Consider the following 17,766-nt stretch of genomic DNA (forward strand, 5'->3'; position numbering starts at 1 on the left):
CAATTTTTGAATGTTAACCAACTTAATTTTTGAATGTTAACCAACTCAATTTTTAAATGTTAAATCCCTCTATCTCCAGCGATTGCAACTATTTATTATAATACCAGAAAGGAACATGAAAATTGTTGAATAGTTGAATTTGCAGTTGATTCGAATGTCAAAATTTAATGTGTATAAAGGTATTTTGAATATTAAAACAAAAGTTTGACATTTAAATAAAATTTTGTAAAAGTTTTATAACTATTAATTTAAAAAATATAATTTATAGCAATCAATTCAAAAAAAAAAATTAATAAAAATTAGATACAAAAAAGAAGACCAATATGAAATATAAAACAAAAGAAAACCATTTTCATTTAAAATTATAATGGGCTGGATCATTAATTTTTTGTGTTCAAATTTTGTAGTGTTGCCATATTTTTAGAAAATTTTGTTTTAAAAATAGTATAACAGTTTAAGTTAGCAAAACACACTTTATTAATATTACATACTTATATATGTTTATGCTTCCTAAAATAAGTTATAGGGATGAATAAAAATGTAAAATTTCGAGATTCCGTGAAAACTAAATTGAAGACGGCTGATCTAAACTAACACCCATCCTAAAAAAAAACTGTACCAATATGGTAATATTGGATTCTTTAAATGATCATTATATTAGAAGTGGAAAAAGCCAAAAAAATTACCATCAGTCGTCGTGCGCGTGCACTCGCTCTTAAATATTAGAAGAATCACATGTATATATGTATGTACATATATGACATAACAATATAAAAGAAAAAGCTCTTGATTTCCTAACAAGAAAATTATTTTATTCGTTTAAATAAATTATTATTCATTTCAATTCTTTTCATTTTCATATTTATTTAAGCTCATGGACAAAATATTAAAAATAACTTTTTAAGTAGGTAACTTGTTTAATGGAAGTGATGGAACAAAAAAAATATATAAAATACTATTTATGAAGTCACTCACTTTTCAAAATTAAAAAAAAAAAAAACGAAAAAAACAAAGTATTCATGCCGGCAAAAATGATCAAACAACAAAACATAAAATCAACAAAATTGTATAGTGAAAATCAAGCGAACAACAATTGATGATTAATATGCAAATTACATTAGCGAATTAACTAATATACGAACTCATTCATACAATATATGTGTGTACACAAAAACATAACAAAAAAAAAAATTGAATAACAAAATAATAACATAAAATCATTAATTAACATTTGAGTATTGCCAAATGCCGTTTTATTTTAGCAAGATGTAAATGTATATCATCGAGTATAACACTTTTTGAAAGAAAAATATTTGGTATTTTTAGCTTTTAATTTTCTTCAATTAATTTTTTATTAACAAAACACTTTAATAATAAAATTATTAGTTTAATTAAATAAAGTAAGCTTTTATTTTATTAAAATAAACAGGTTTTTGAACACGTTTTCTTAAAATAACCGGTTTTTGAACATCTTGGAATTTTTTCACTAACTTTATTTATATAAATAAACAAGGCAGTGAACACAATTATTGACAGTTATCTGTGACACGAACCTGAAAAATTGTATGAAAGTAAACTACTACACATAGAAAGTAAAACTACAAGTATCGTAATTTTATGTTCTTGTTTAAGTGAGTTTTTTTAGTAATTTTAACTTTAACTTATTTGTTTAATATTCGGTTTCATAACTTTGTCATGTTTCCTGTTGTATTCATACATAGATTTTATTTTCATCTCATAAAATGCAGATGCATCTCAATTTTTCCTCTTTATTGTACTTGCTGGACTTGTTAAGCAAATTTAATACGCTGTCTATATATCATATCAAGTTTCACTGGAAATTTAGCTGCTCATTTTTTTAAAATAAATACCAACGGTAGAAGACACTAATTTTGGGTTATAACTTGTATGATTTTGCTCTAGTTGCATGTAGTGATGTAGTCAATGTAATGTTTTCTGGACAGCATTCCGTGTTTTTTCTATTTTGTTTCAGTCTTCAAACTTGGCCTTTTGTAAATACTTATTTTATAGGTTTACAGACCATAATGTTTTTTTTTTTTGACTGGTCACTGCTCAGTTAGCATTTTTATTTTTGATTATGTGGTTCTCAACTTTCTTTTTAATTTCACTATTTATCGAGCTTTAGTATTTTCAAAGTTCCATCTAAAAGCAAGAAATAAAATGCAAAAAATGGAATGAGAAATTTTCTACAGAAATTTGTTTATATTATATATATATAAATATTTTAACTTACGGCGTTACCATTCATCACCACAGCTTGAGACTGATTGCCAGTAAAAAGGTATTGTTTTGGATTAATATTTATATTATCATAATTCTAAATGTTTTAATTCCGGGGCTTCCTTTATTAAATTTTGGCATTTCTTCTTGTTTTTTTTCTATTGGTTCTACTGTAAATATTTTCAGGAATATTCCTAATATTTAGCTCTATATAGCTTGCTTCTTTAAATGTGTTTTTTTGTTGATGTGTTTAATACAACATTGTTTAAACTAATAATCGAAATCTAAAAAATGGTCCGAACACATTTGGACCATTTACTGCAAGCGATATTTCATTTTTGGGAAGCTTAAAATAATTAAGTAATTTGTTTTTCTCTCTTTCTACCCTCATTTATTCTTATAGTTTTTTACTTTACACCTTCCCATTTTTATTTTTTTATAAAAAAATGTCACATAAAGCTTCTTCTGTCTTAATTATTGAAAGCCAAAATGCCTTTTGGTTTGGTTAAGTTTTATCGTGTTTCAAAAAGTTTTACGTCTGAAAAGAAAGTATTGCATATAAAATAGAATATAAAAATTATTCGTACAGTTTGGCTATATGATTAGCTAAAAAAAAAATTCAATATTGTGACGATTTTACTCTTCTTCTATTCTTCTTAAAGTTTGAACACACATGTTTGTTATATTACTCTATTAAAATTTTTTAATAAAATGAAACAGAAAATTGTGAATGACATAATCTTTGAAATTGAATGCCTTGTGCATGTACTTCTATAGATATTTTAAAATTTATGTAAAAAAATAACAATATTCAGTCAAATTTACATACGCACAAAAAAAAACTCATATGTGTCATTATGATTCAATTATTATATTATTCTAATTAGTTTTCTTAAATTTGAATTTCAATCAAAATTAGAGAAGAAAGTGCTGAAAATGTTTAAATAAATTATGAAAGCTGTGTTGAGGGCGAATTTATTTTTTATAATAATTTTCGGTTATTGTGTTGAAAGGGAAAAAAAAAGGTTCGTAATTTGTGCTTCTAATCTGTCATTTCCTGTTTTTTTTTTTCCTTCTTTTGAAATATTTTTTCATTCCTATGGGAATTTATTGGACAGGCCCAACTTTTTTTTTTTTGTTTTTATGGATATTAACCTAAAAAAATTAATTGTCTTCTAATTTTTTTGGTTTTGTTTTGAATATTTTTTGCCTTTAGTTCCGAAACAATATTATTGAGAGAAAGTGTGAACAATTGCTTTAAAATTGGAAAATTTTTCAGTTTTAATGGTGAGAACAGCCAATCATTTTTTTGTTTTAGTTTTTCCTTCCTCCTTTTGAGTTTTTTTTTTTTTTTTTTGTTAAATTGTTTGTCATTAATTTAATTTTATATTAATTTTTTTTTTGAGTGTGCATTTTTCACTTTCTATTAAATATACTAAAAGTACATTAAAAAAATAAAAAATAAAAATTTAGTCGGAAATAAAAGAGAAGAAAAAAAGAAAAATGCTTATGTTAATTAAAATTTTCCTAATTGCTTTAATTTGATCATGGGAATTTAAAATTAAAATTGAAATTATTTTTTCTCGGTATTTTTTTTTTCTACTTGTTTTGTAGTTTGTTTGTTTTACTTCAAAATTTTGTTGTGTGGTTTTTACACATATAATGATTAAGAGATTAGTTTCTTAGGTATGTTAAGAATGACAAAATTTAAACAAAAAAAATGATAGATGACTGGATAAGGTGACATAATCAGTGACCTAAAAAATTTTAGTATTTATTTTGGTATTAGTAGTTTTGATTATACAATATAATCTGAAAACTAATAGAATTATAAAAAGAAAATTTAAATTTTTCCGAACTTAAACTTTGTATCAAGCAAAGTTTATCTCTTGTTTAAAGTATTGATTGCATTTCCATTACAAGATTGGATTTAGTTTCTGCTTTTGTATTAAGCAAAATTTAGAAAAGTGCTTATCCAATCAAATTTCTAAAGCTGCGCGGGTTTCTTCTATATTACATATCTTAATTTAAGTATTTAACCCTTTAATTCGACCATTTTGTTAACTCCCTCTTACAATTTTATCTATTTGTCTCCTCCTAAAAGTACGCAATCATTTGACATATTTTGACATATGAATGAAAGCAATTTAAATAGTATAATATAGATTGCTTTTAAAAGTAGTATTTCCATTTGTTGAAGGGCTAGCTGCTCCACTTTACATACCATTGGTTGAACTAAACTTTATATGATTTAATGATCAAAGAAAATATAGCAAAAATATTTTTAAAACATATGGTCAATTAATCAGACTTCAATCGATTGCAAAAATTTAAATATGAACGGAATTTTAATTTTAAAATTTTTTAATAAATTTTTAATTATTTAATTGCTCGTTCATGTGGTAATAATAATAATAAAATCATCTGAAATTTTTATTAATTTTTAAGAAATTTTTAAATAAATAAAAATGTCAATATTTTTAAATCAATTTTAATATTTCACATTTGTATGTATTTATGTGTGAGTACGTTTTGTACTACGCACACAGTAAGTATTCAATCTACTTATGAATCTAATATAAAATGAAATTTTAAAATGACATCATGATCGTCTATTTTTAAAAACTAAAATATCGAAAAGAATTTCTTTTTTTAGTTTTAAGAATTAATTAAGAAATTTCTTATGAATTTTTTAATAGTGAAAAAATTGTTCAGTAAATTTTTATAATTTTCAAGCCAAAATGACTGCAACATTACTTTGTGAAATGCAATTGAACAATTATGCAAAAAAAAATACGAAGCACAAAAAAAATTAACTTTGTCCCCAATGCATAACATAATTTTTTTTTTGGTTTTATTTAGCCTTTAGGTCGATTTTAAAATTGTTTTTATGTCCCCATCATAAATGAATAATATTTAATACAAAGTATGACAAACAGAAGGAATTTTAATATGAAAATTTCATGCAATACAAAATTTTTATTACAAAAATTCACGATTTTTTTTAATAAACATTTATACAATACTTGCATACAAGTAAACATTGATATTGTACTACAGATCCCTTTAAATATGTGGTAGCAAATTTTTGTATTTTGTGCATTCGCTTTTATTAACTAAAATTTAATTTCAATAGAAGGTAATATTGGAAATTTACGTTTTTAAAAACGATAACCTTTCATAAAATCAGGTTTTTTTTTTTTTATTTTCCAACAAAGAAATTGTATTTTGCTATAGATTTTATTATTGGTAACTCTAATAATAATATAAAATAATGACAATTTCTAATATAAGAGTAAAATGATGTAATTTTGTAATTTCAGCAGGTGCAAGGTATTTCAATAAAGTTTTCATGTAACAATTTTATATCGTAAGTATCATAACTGTTCATAATTATACAAAATACTCTTGATTTAAAAATTTGCACCAAATATAACTTATGAGCTGAATTATGTATTAATATTGTATTATTGCAATTTTTAATAGCTCAAATTTGATATTGCAATATTAAACTAAATTGCATTTAATAGCAATATGGAGCCGCGACATCGTAATCACAGTAATGCTGAATTATGACACAATTTAGCTTATAAGAATCAATTGCTGAATAATGTGGTGGGGTAGAATAAATGCATTTCCAATTTTTTGGGGAAACTCAGTACCACTTGTTTTAAGGAATGATAGTAATACACAGAACATTTAATAGTAATACACAGATAGTAATACATCTGAACACACAGATTTACGACAAAATTCAACTTAAAATAACTAATTGGTAAATTGTGTTAGTGGTGTAGAATAATTGCAATTCCGATGTCAGGGAAACTTAGACATACTTCTTTTTAAGAAAATAAGAAACTCAAAAAAACATTGTGTTCTCATTTCAATGACCACGATATAATACCTATTGTGATACACCGGTTTTATTTTATTTAACTAAATCTTTATTTTAATTTTAATTAAAGGGAGAACGAAAAAAAAAAATTAAAAAGGAAAAATTAAAAAAAAAAAGGACTGGAAACCTGTGTAATAAATAAATAGCGCCTGTCTGGCTGCAATAATAATAAATTACCTTTGAATTTACATTTCATTTTAAATTGCATTTTAATATTGTTTCAGTACTTTGTTATTAAAGTAGAGCAAAAACAAAACAAAAAAAAAAACTTAGTGTTAAACAGAGGGAGAAAGTATTATGTATATGCATTTGTACAAGTTTATAGATTGTAGAAATAATATGAAATTACAGAATTACACACACAGTTGTCCAGACTTTTTGCAGCCACATTTTAATAGAGAAAGAGCTCATAAAAAATGTCCAGTTAAAATAAAATTTTTTTTTTTGCTTTAATTTTTTAAACAATGCTTAAAATTTACTTTTGTTATTAAGTGAAAGAAAAAAAAATTTAATATAGTACCATAAATTTAGTTTAACCAATACAAAAGACACGGTTGTATGTATGTATGCGATAGAGTGTGCATGATTTTGTTAAAAAAAAATGAGGAATGAAAGTTTTCATTAGGATTTTTTCTCTCCTTTCCTAATCCTTTATTTCTAGTATTGCGGAAATTGGTATAAAAAGCAAAATTATAATTATTGTTTGTTAAATAATTAAAAAGGGGGGGGGAGATGATCCTAGTTGTAAAGCAATATTTAAATTTGTTCAAAAATTATAGTTTGAGAAAACTGTAATAATACACATAAACATTCGAATCTCTCTACTATATGAAATATTTAAGAGCTTTAATTAAGTAAATCTAAAATTGTAGAGGGAGTTTAATTATAAAATTTATTTAAATTTATGATTATAAGCTGGAGTACCATAACTGTATACTCTGAACTGTCGTTAAAGTGCATTATTTTCTGTTTCCACTTAAGCAACTGGAAAATTTAAAAAGTAAATTTTCTCTCATCTCGAACTTAACTGCATTTAGTACATTTAATATTATTTTTGACCTTAAGACAACGGTTTTTCTTAGAAACATGCATAATAAACCAAAAAATAAATTTAGAATCAAAAATTTAGACTTGGCAATATATTTGAAAACAGATTAACAACGGGTATTTATATATATCTGTATAGGTGGCGCTGTTGTTTAATATTCTCTTATCCTTCAAAATATGGTAAAAAAGAAAGAGGATTATAGTGTAATTCGTTATACACAACAGAAATAACAATTAATTAGTTTTAAAGAAAAATAGATTATGAGTAACCATTTTAGTTTTTGTTATAATGTATATGAAATAAATAGGTATATACACATAAGCAGATTTTCGAGCCGCCCAACATAACTTATGATTGTAAATATAGTTCCTTTTCCTGCATTCAGTCATAATCAACTAAACAAAAATGGAACAATAAAAAACAAAAAATACATGTAGCATTTAAAATAGTTTTCGCACGCGATTATTTGCGTGACCCTAATTATCCTCATAGGACAAACAATACAGTTATTTACAATTTAAATATGTTCGTAATATAATATCTAGTTAAGAAAATATACAATGATATGGTATATATACATATATATGTATATGTATATAATATGCAGTACATACATGCTTATAATTCTTTTGAGTATCAAGAGTAATATTTACTTTTATTTATTTACACTTCTCATTGTATGAGCGGACGATGTACATAAATTTAACGATGACGTCGTCTGGGCATGAACGTATAATTTACATTGTTTTCATATTGTTGTATAAAACTCATATACTTAGTATTGTTTATGTAATTATAACGGTTATTGTAAGTTGTAATTTAGTTAGAAAATCTTGAGTATACCTGTTGTTGTTTTTTTTCTCTTTTATAAATTTTATTTTCGTTTTTAAGTGATTAAACCTGTTGTTATTATGCTGTTGGTGCTATCTTTGTTTGTTATCGCGCGTTCTTATTATTCTTACAACATTTCTTATGAAAAATAGCTAAAAAAAAAGAAGAAAAGAAGCAAAAAAATTAGTTATGAATGGACAGACTAGTCACATTATGTTGAGTTTAAAGTGTAATAAGCGCTTATATAGCAGACATGAAAGAAGAAGATTATTATAAAAGAAAATTTACGAGTAAGAAAAATTAAAGAACAAATAATTTTTTATGATAAAGCTACATACATATGCTACATTCATATAATAAATAAAAATTCTAGGTAAATAATTCGAATTTAATTCCTGTTTAATTAAACAGGTGCGAAGTTTGTTTATTTACATTGTGTTTTTTGCATCTTTGATTCATTCTCTTTTTGTATAGTCATACTGTTATTGTTGCTTTTACTAAATAAGTTCATATAATAAAATTTGCAGTTTTTAAAAATGTTGCGATCCTAAATAAATATTACAATCAACAGAACTATAAATATGTACATAGTATATACACATTTATAGTTTTGCATTCATATAATATGCTGCTTAATAGCCGGTTCATTTGTGTTCAAGTTTGAAATTTGTTCCAAAATTTGATTAGATTTGCAATGTCTACTTTGCAATGATTTCATAGGGCAAACAGTTTTAGTAAATATTCCACATATTGTGCTGTAACAAATCTTGACAGTCTACCACAGAAGTGTTCAGTTTCATCAAAATCCCCCACTACTTCAAACTTTGCAATTGTCGCTAAAATATAGTGTTTATTAATTATTTTGCAATCATGGTGTAAAATACTTAATTATATAATGTATATTTCCTAAAATATTATAAAAGAAAATATTGCATGTTAGAAATTAGGCGCCTTTGTCCGTATTTAAACATCATTCTAAATATGTAGTATTTTTTTTTTAAATTCAATTATTAAATTATGCAGGTATGCATAATTACTATATTTTTTTACTATAATTTGCCTTTTTTTTTAATTCGAAAGAAAACCTTGTTCTAATTTCATTTTATACATTTTATAAGTGTATATTTATCCATTTAATTGTTTTATAATGAAAATTTAAATATTTTTATCAAATATTTATTTAGAATATTTAAAAAATTAAAAGAAATTTATGTATAATGGTTATTGAAATATATGTATGTATACAAATTTTGTTTTGAATTTTAAAATACAAAAATCATAAATACAAGTACAACAATTAGAATATTATTAGAATTTGGTACCCGGGTACAAATGATACTTAACTCAAATTACATTTATAAATAAAATTAATTGCACTTAATAAATTATAATGGGATTATGGTATAGGATTTGGTTTTTTTCAGTACAAGTACATTTTTTTGGAATATTTACTTAAATTTAAATTTTTTTGCTCTTGTGTCGTTCTCGAAAAATTGAATATTTGAGAAAATTATAAAAAGTATTTATCTTCGCTGTTTTAATATAAATTACAAATTTATTTCGAAAAATTAATTATTTAGCTTAAACCTATAAATAATCAATTTCTATATTTTGTAATAAATTGCTTATACAAATTGTAATTCAAGATCAATAACGAATATATGTATATTAATTTTTGCTTTTCATAAAAAAAAAATTATAAAAATCCATAATTTTTCTATTCTGCTATCGATTTCATTTTAATTTAATAAATTAAAATTAAGATTTTTAGAATAATAGTAGTATTGAAACGTTACTTACTAAATTTGCTGTGAATAAACAATTTTTATCACAACAAATTTGGTTTTATTTCACAATTGCTTTTTAATTCTGCTTTCAAATTGCTCTGATCAACATGATTTTTACTCAAAAATTCAAATTCAAATGTTTCAAATACTTTCATGCGATCAAAGATTCAGTTATTTTTATGGCAGCCGTCTTTATCCTTAATGCGGAACTGATCCTGAAGAACTCCTAAAATTAAGATATATGTAATTTAATTTACGATGTTAATGATATACATCCATATTATATAATTTGTAAATAATATTGTTGGTTCAAGAACTCTTTCATTCCCCGATCAAAGCATATGTATGTATATGTTTCTATGTAACACGTTCATATTTAATTATCTTAAAGTTATTCTTGAAGTGGTTCTCATAGTTTTACTTAAAGTTCAAGTAATTTTTCAAAAGTGCAATGTTTTAAAGTACAAGCTTTATTCAAAGATTAAATTTTTTCAATTAAACAATTTTTTTTTTTGTAAATTATTACTTAAAATTATTTATTAACATCGCACTAAAACATCTATCACATTTTGATGTTTTTACTAAATATAAGACATTTCACTTAACAGCTGATATTGAGTATTTACTTATATATGTCAATACTAAAGCCAAGTGTTGCCGATTCTTTTACAATGTTATTGTAAAAGTACATTGAATTAGATAGATTTTGACTTTCGGAATAATTATTACGTACTTCTAAATTCACAATATTTTTTTTATTTTAAAGCTCCATCTTTTGTTTAAAGTTTTGAATCATATTTGTTAGAATTTATACTTGTATAACTTGAATTTATATAAATTTTTTCTTTGGAAAATTTTGATATTAACGGATTTAATAAATTATTGTAATTTTATCCCTAATATAAAAAGTTTAATAAGAGTTTTTTTTTTATGATTTCTATTTTATTAATAATAGAAGAAAGCATTAATTTATCAGGAAATTCTAATGATATTTTTACATGAAAATATTAATTAATATTTTTAATATCTATTTATGCCTAAGATATACGTGCAAAATCATATTAAGTCAAAATTATCTTCCAAAAACTTTTTTAAATAATTTCTCATTCTCTTATCTAATTATAAAAGAAGGCTTACCTTTTATAATTTGTTAATAACTTGTTAATAATAATAATAATAATAATAATTTTATGTTTTTAATTCTTAATTTTTGTTGTCCATATAAAAAACATAATTATTCCGAAAAGAAATTGTTAATTTTATGATCTTTTCAAATAATTACTTTACACATGTACTTTTATATTGTAAACTTTTTTATTATTATTATGATGTAATTATGTAGTAGAATAATAAAGTTTTTTTTTTCATAACTACTCTAACTGTACTTTTGTTCTTACTTTTTTGTGTTATTTTGTTTTTGTACGTCAATTTTCAACAATATTTTCATAATTTATCATTTCTTTTATACACGCTTCATTTAATTAAAGTGGAATTGTATAATTACAAAATTATCAATATGTACCTATTGTACAAAGTGTTCCATTTATTTTGATCAAGGCGAGGTTTCTTATATTATTTTATATATTATTCAAGTTATTTTTTCTCAGTATAGATATTGAGACATAGACTTTGAAGTTGTGTCGAACTATTTTTTTTTTGTTTAAAGGTTTTTGGAAATTAATATTGTTCCATGCGATATTTCTGCCACGCCAGTATCAGTTTAATGTGAAAAATTACTGAAGTTCTTGACTGCTAAATAAGCGAATTCTTTAAAGTACAGATTTTGTTGAAAATTGTTTGAGTATTGAAACATTTTTAACAAACATGAAATTCAATACTACGCATTCGAACACTGTAATAATAGTGTATTAACTCAAAAAAATTAATTTTTCAGGTTTATTCTTTAGGACCATTAAGAAGTTAAATATTTATTTATCAGCTATATAAATCGTATTAAAATCTGTTTAAAAGGCATCTATTATATAATTCATATTGTTTTGCAATGTAGACCTCATTAAACCTATGAAAACCATTTTTCTTGATATTCTCGAAATCAATTTTTATGAGTTAATAATTTTTTTTCCTAATACTACAAAAATAAAAATAGATGGCGGTAAGATCATAAGCAAGATATTACGTATTAACTCCTAAATCATGAAAAAAAAATACAAAATTGAACTCTTAAAATAGAAACGAGGAAAATTAAAAAAAACTAAATGAAAATAACAACAACAAATAGAAAAAAAAAAGAAAGCATAAGAGAAAAAAAAATTACACACCTGTTTTTTTGGTGCGTTATTTTTTTTTCATTTCTCTTAAGAAACCTAGCGTACACACATGCATATGTAGGTAAAAATGACAAAGCTTTAAGAATAATGAAAAATTTATAAAATAACAACAACAAGAAAATAAAATTAACTTTAAATATACTAAGCACGTAGCGTAGTGTAATTTTTCATATTAAGACTGAAGAAAAACAGATTCGCCATGGTGGGTTTTTCACTACTTTATGTCTTCTTTATATTCGTTTTTTCTTGCGTGTTCTATTTGGATTTTTTATACTCATATGACACGTTAATTTACTTGTTTTTCTTTTTTATGGAATCTCTGTATATGTATAGATTAATATATAAACATTATAAATGCAGTTAATTTAACAAATCAATACCAATACGGACATTATTTTTATATTGTGAGTAAAATTTAAAGTTTGTTTACACAACTTTGAGAAATGTAAGTATTCTTTTGAAATCAAATTATGCGTTATATGAGATATTATTACATTTGATGTGATACCATAGCGTAAAGAATATTGTAGCTCGGCAACACATCTCTCGTATGTAAACTATAGAAATGTGTTGTCAATTTACTAATCTAAATAGAATTGTTTTAAAAATAGAGCGTCGATTTTTTATACCCAAATTTATGAAATTTTGTTTATATCATATTATGTACGTAATAAAATATCACATCTATAATACCATATCTACTACACGTAAAACCACAGAAACGTAAACAAATTCGTTAATGTGTACGCACATTTTTAGTTATGTAAAAATATTTTGTGTAACCAAATTTGAAGGATTCAATTTTGTTTTTGGATTTTCTGCTTCTATATAAATAAATATACGATTTCTTTGGATACGTTCATACATATTTATATTTTTTTTTTAGTTAATATTTGAAACTTTTATAGTATTATATTGTTTCCTTCTTAAAATTATAACCTACTTTGTTTATATTCATTCTTGTTTAGAAATGTCATTATATAATGACTTTGTTTTTATTTTATTACATTTATTGTTAAATTAAAAAGAACTTGTGAGTGAGTTCGTGCGTATTTGTATATATAGTTAGTTACTCAGTCAATAAGAAAAATGATGTATACGCAATATTTATTATGGGGTGTCTATATAAAATGTAAGGCCGGAAATGAGATTCTTTAATTCAAAAATTGAATTTCATATAAGTAGATGGATAATGACCTTTAAACCATTTAATATGTATGTATATGTATGTATAGAGTTATGTGTATGTATAAATATCTTTCGTCTTTTGTTAAACTATTATGTTATAATATGATGGATGTGATTATATGCCTTGAATATTAAATATTCATATTTGGAAGTCGACAAAAAAGAAAAATAGACAATGTACACTAAAATTGAAGAAAATTTTAAGAATTCAAAAGTATTTCACAAGAAAAATTTATAAACATTGTGCCGTGACTAAAATTGACAAAAACGCATACCTGGTACGTTGAAAAAAAATTACAATAAATTGTTATTGTTTTGTCAATCTATATTGGGTATTTTGTCAATCTATATTATACCACAAAGAAAATGCAATTTATGTAATTAATTTTGGTGTACATTTTGTAAATCAAAAATTAATTTTGTAATTAATATTATTACTTTATTTTGAGGGAAAAATGTAAGTTCCTTTGTCGAATTTTAAAATGACACGACGTGACGGATGTATTTTCTTTTTTTATTTGGTTCCTTGAATTTTAAAATAATATTTGTTGTTAAGGGTTTTATATTTTATTGACATTATTACTGTAAAATTCGGATTAACAAATTTTTTTTTAACATTTTGTAAAAGGTGAGTTTTTAAATTTAAGAAACACTCAGGAGTAATACCAATTTCCAAATAAATTTTTATTTAAAGAGTCGAATTTCGGTGTACTTTCAGTATAGTTTTTCAAAGCTACAGTCTATGCTGAATGGTTGACACAAACGAGAAATTTTACACGGTTCTAAGGAATCGTTAAGTATAGTGAGTTTCAAAATGTGAAATTAATTACTCATCACACTTTTAATAATTTAAGAATGATATTGTGGCTTCAATATTTGTGAAATCGATTTGATGTTGATAACTGCCATGAACCAACTGTCAAATAATTCATGAGTACTGCTGTCAATTGATAAGTACAAGTTTACTAGACTTACAAATATTTTCTATTCATTAAGAATTTGCATTTTCTTTAAATTTTTACGATCTACATTGTACTTTTCGCAAATATTATTGTTTCATTAAATTTCGTTTTACTTATTTACATACTAGCTAATGTAAATTTTTTGTATAAATGCGTTTCTTCCAAGATATTTTGTTCACCTAGAATTGAAAAGAGAAAAAAAGTTTATTATATATTTTTTTGGCTTTTTCCATTTTCCGCTTTAAAAATTCAGACTGTATTTTTGGTTGGATGGAAACTAAAATTTTCGTAGCTAAAAATTATTGTATATATTTGTTTATTTCATGCTTTTTGTTTTGCCTTTATTTCGTTTTCACTTCAAAAACTAACCTCAAAAATATTTTTTTTTTCTTCTATTTCATCTATTGATGATTACAAATCCATGAAAACTCCCTAAATGAATATTTTTTTCGCAGCAATTTGAAATTGTTCTCATAGGGAGTAAGAAGAGGAACGGGAAAAAAAATTGAATTTGAAATTATTATTTTTTTCTTTATGCTAATTTTCTCTAGCATATTCGACAATAAATTTGTAGGGCACCGCGCACTTTTAAATTAAAATATAAAAATTTGAATAGTCTTATGTATACTTTAGTTTCATTCAAAAACATAGAAAAATAAAAATTATGGAGTAAAAATAATGATAAATGTTTAGAAATTAATTTAAATTTTTTTTATTTTTATTTTAGTTCAATTTTTTGGGGTGAAAATTACCAAAAAAAAAATGTTCCAAAATTTATCACAACAAAAAAACACCTATGTAACACAACTATAATTTTCATGTATTCATTTTCGCCTCCCTTCTTTTTGTTTTTGTGCCGGAAAAATTGTTTTTTTGGATAGAAAAAAAAAACTGTTGATTCGAAATAAAACGAAACTCTTTAATTAGGCTTTTCCACTTTTCGGTAATTTTTTTTCTAAATTAAAAATATTTTATTAATTAGAACGTGTTTGTTTTTATTTGATGAAGATCAAAGTTGTCATATGTGTGAAGATTATTTAAAATAACCATTTGAATCAATAAGTAGAGGGAAACCTGGGTATTACGTATTACTACTTCTTATTCTCAGTTTTAAAATATTTTTTACTCAAATTGGTAAAATTTTTCTTGTAAAATTCAAAAAGGAAGAAACTGTAAATTTTCAAAGTTGTAAGAGATTTTAAGCTTTTTCTCTCTTTTAAACGCAAAAATAAATTTTTATTTAGATTATTGTAAATTTCGGTAGAAAAACTCGTTCAGTAACAATTTCAAACTTTGTTTTAATATTCAATAAAAATAAACAAACAAATCGTTAAGCTTGAATTGAAAATACAACCTGCTGCAAACATACGTTTTTTTGATTGGAAAAGATGACGGAAAATATAATTGACTGTCATTCTTACCACTTAATATTTTCATAATATCACGTACCCATTCATAGTGAAAGGCTCTTAATAACGTCATATAATATTACTATCTATGAAAAAATGAATAATGATGAGGTATTTTAAGATCAAATAATTTGTATTCAACTACGCACTAAGTATACATGCAATTTTTTATTACGCGCGCATACATTAAAGTGGAAACGACATATAAATCGCAAAAAGACAGAATTTTGCATACATACGCACAAAGAAAGAAGAATTGCTTTAATTTAATCTAAATAATTTTTATAATAAATTATGAATCATGAAGAGAAATGTCTCAGTTCCTAATAAAATTTAATTAAAAAATAGAAAATTTAAATTCTTTAGACAATTTTTTAATTACTAAACATAATTAAAAAAAGAGAAATACCTATACTTGCGTACATACGTAAATTCTTTTTTTTTTTTTTTATAAAATTCTTTTTATTCAAATTATTATGAATACTATTTTCTTTGTATTTTTATAATTTTAACGTAATGCAAATTATGTCATAAGAATTAATTAATGTTTTTTTTTTATTTTATTGTGAATTTTTGTACCCTCAGCATAATAATTATAAGTTGAAAGAACTGAAAATGGTTTCACTATTTCTTTGTATAAATCATAAAAATTCTTTCATATGTGGAAAAATCAACATCTATAATGCGTACTAACAGTAAAATATAATTGTATTGGGTAGTTAGATCAATTTATTTAGATTAGGTTATCATTTATCACATTTATAGCAAATATTATACAATTCTTATTTTGTTCATCAATGGCTCTCATTTTGCTAACAGTCTGTAAAATAAATCAATTTTTATTTATAAAATAATTTTTAATGTACGCCATCTATGGAAACAAATTTCTGTTTCGTTTTTTTACAACAGCTCTTGAAAACTCAATACTTGAATTAAAGTGTCATCGCTTCATTTTTTAATATTATATTGTGCGATGATTAATAAATATGAATTCTTCAATTTTATTCTCGCATTAAAAAAAATCCAAAAATTCTAGATTAAATATGAAATATTTGTTTATGGCGCATGTGACTAATAGTTGTCGATTAAAAATTGTAAAAATAAATTAAAAGCAAATATTTAAATGTCTGACCAAAATATGGAGTACTTTCATAAGTGTTGGAAACAATGTTGCTAATGTAATTTAATGTCAAAATCCGTTGTGATTGCTCCAATTTTTAACAAAATTTCATTAACTTCATGTATACCAGAAAAAATATTGTTGTAAATTTTTTGTTATACCACATAACAGTATAATTATCATATAAGTATAATAGCATTGATTGTGAATATTGCCAGAATTTATATCAGCTGATGAAGATTGTTATACTAATGGAATTTAATTGGTTCATTTTTACTCTGAATATTACAAAAGAAGAAGAATTATTTTCTTATAATTTTTCTTTAGTTTTATTTCCTTTATAAGATTTAATTTAATTAACTTGACTTCAATTTCCTTTAATTTATTTTAAAAAAAGATGAAAGTGGAGAATGAGAGAATCAGCAGGAGATTTGTCAAATACAATATTATTTTGTCATAATTTAAGTAATGTGAGAAGAATATTGAAAATTATACAAAACCTATATGTGTAAAAATAAGACGAAACATCCTATTTTGACATTGAATAAAAACTTTCAAACATGTATTGTAAAAATTAGAATACTTATACATAAGCTCTTTCTTACGACATAACAGTAGTCATAGACAATTATAGCATAAAACAGTCAAGATTCGGCTTATAAAATACAAAAACCTTTTTGTCTTACCGCGAATAGCAAAATATTGTTAGAAGACTGACTACAGTAAATAAATATTTACTTGTGACCATCCTGTAATAAATAGTGCTATAACGGTAAATTTCATTTTATAAAGATAATTTGTAATGTAGTGGTTGCAAAAATTTTAAAGAGACACTGTGAACTTAATTAAAAACATTTAGCTATTTTAATATAAATAAAAATTATTATGGAAAAATAATTAGATAAATAAATTTATTGAAGCGCCTATCTATTCCATATTGTTTACAAAAAAATTTTTCTGCGATATTTTGTGTTGTGCTACTATCTTAAAAGTATGA

At 23.6% G+C, this 17,766-nt stretch overlaps 1 protein-coding gene across 6 annotated transcripts in view; it reads left to right on the forward strand.

The window, feature by feature from the left end:
• The window catches only part of LOC129613414 (protein 4.1 homolog), a 107,757-nt gene that overhangs the window by 71,218 nt on the left and 18,773 nt on the right, over window positions 1-17,766 (forward strand). The window contains exon 1 of one of the 6 annotated variants that reach the window (XM_055527469.1): window positions 5,571-5,611. The exons of the other annotated variants lie outside the window; for them this stretch is intronic. The gene's annotated coding sequence lies outside the window, so the exon portion shown is untranslated. Of the gene's footprint in view, window positions 1-5,570; window positions 5,612-17,766 lie in introns of those variants that run through there. 6 annotated transcript variants of the gene reach the window in all.

The sequence above is a fragment of the Condylostylus longicornis genome, unplaced genomic scaffold (genome assembly GCF_029603195.1).
Source record: "Condylostylus longicornis isolate FDR11 unplaced genomic scaffold, ASM2960319v2 ptg000083l, whole genome shotgun sequence".
NCBI lineage: Eukaryota > Metazoa > Arthropoda > Insecta > Diptera > Dolichopodidae > Condylostylus > Condylostylus longicornis.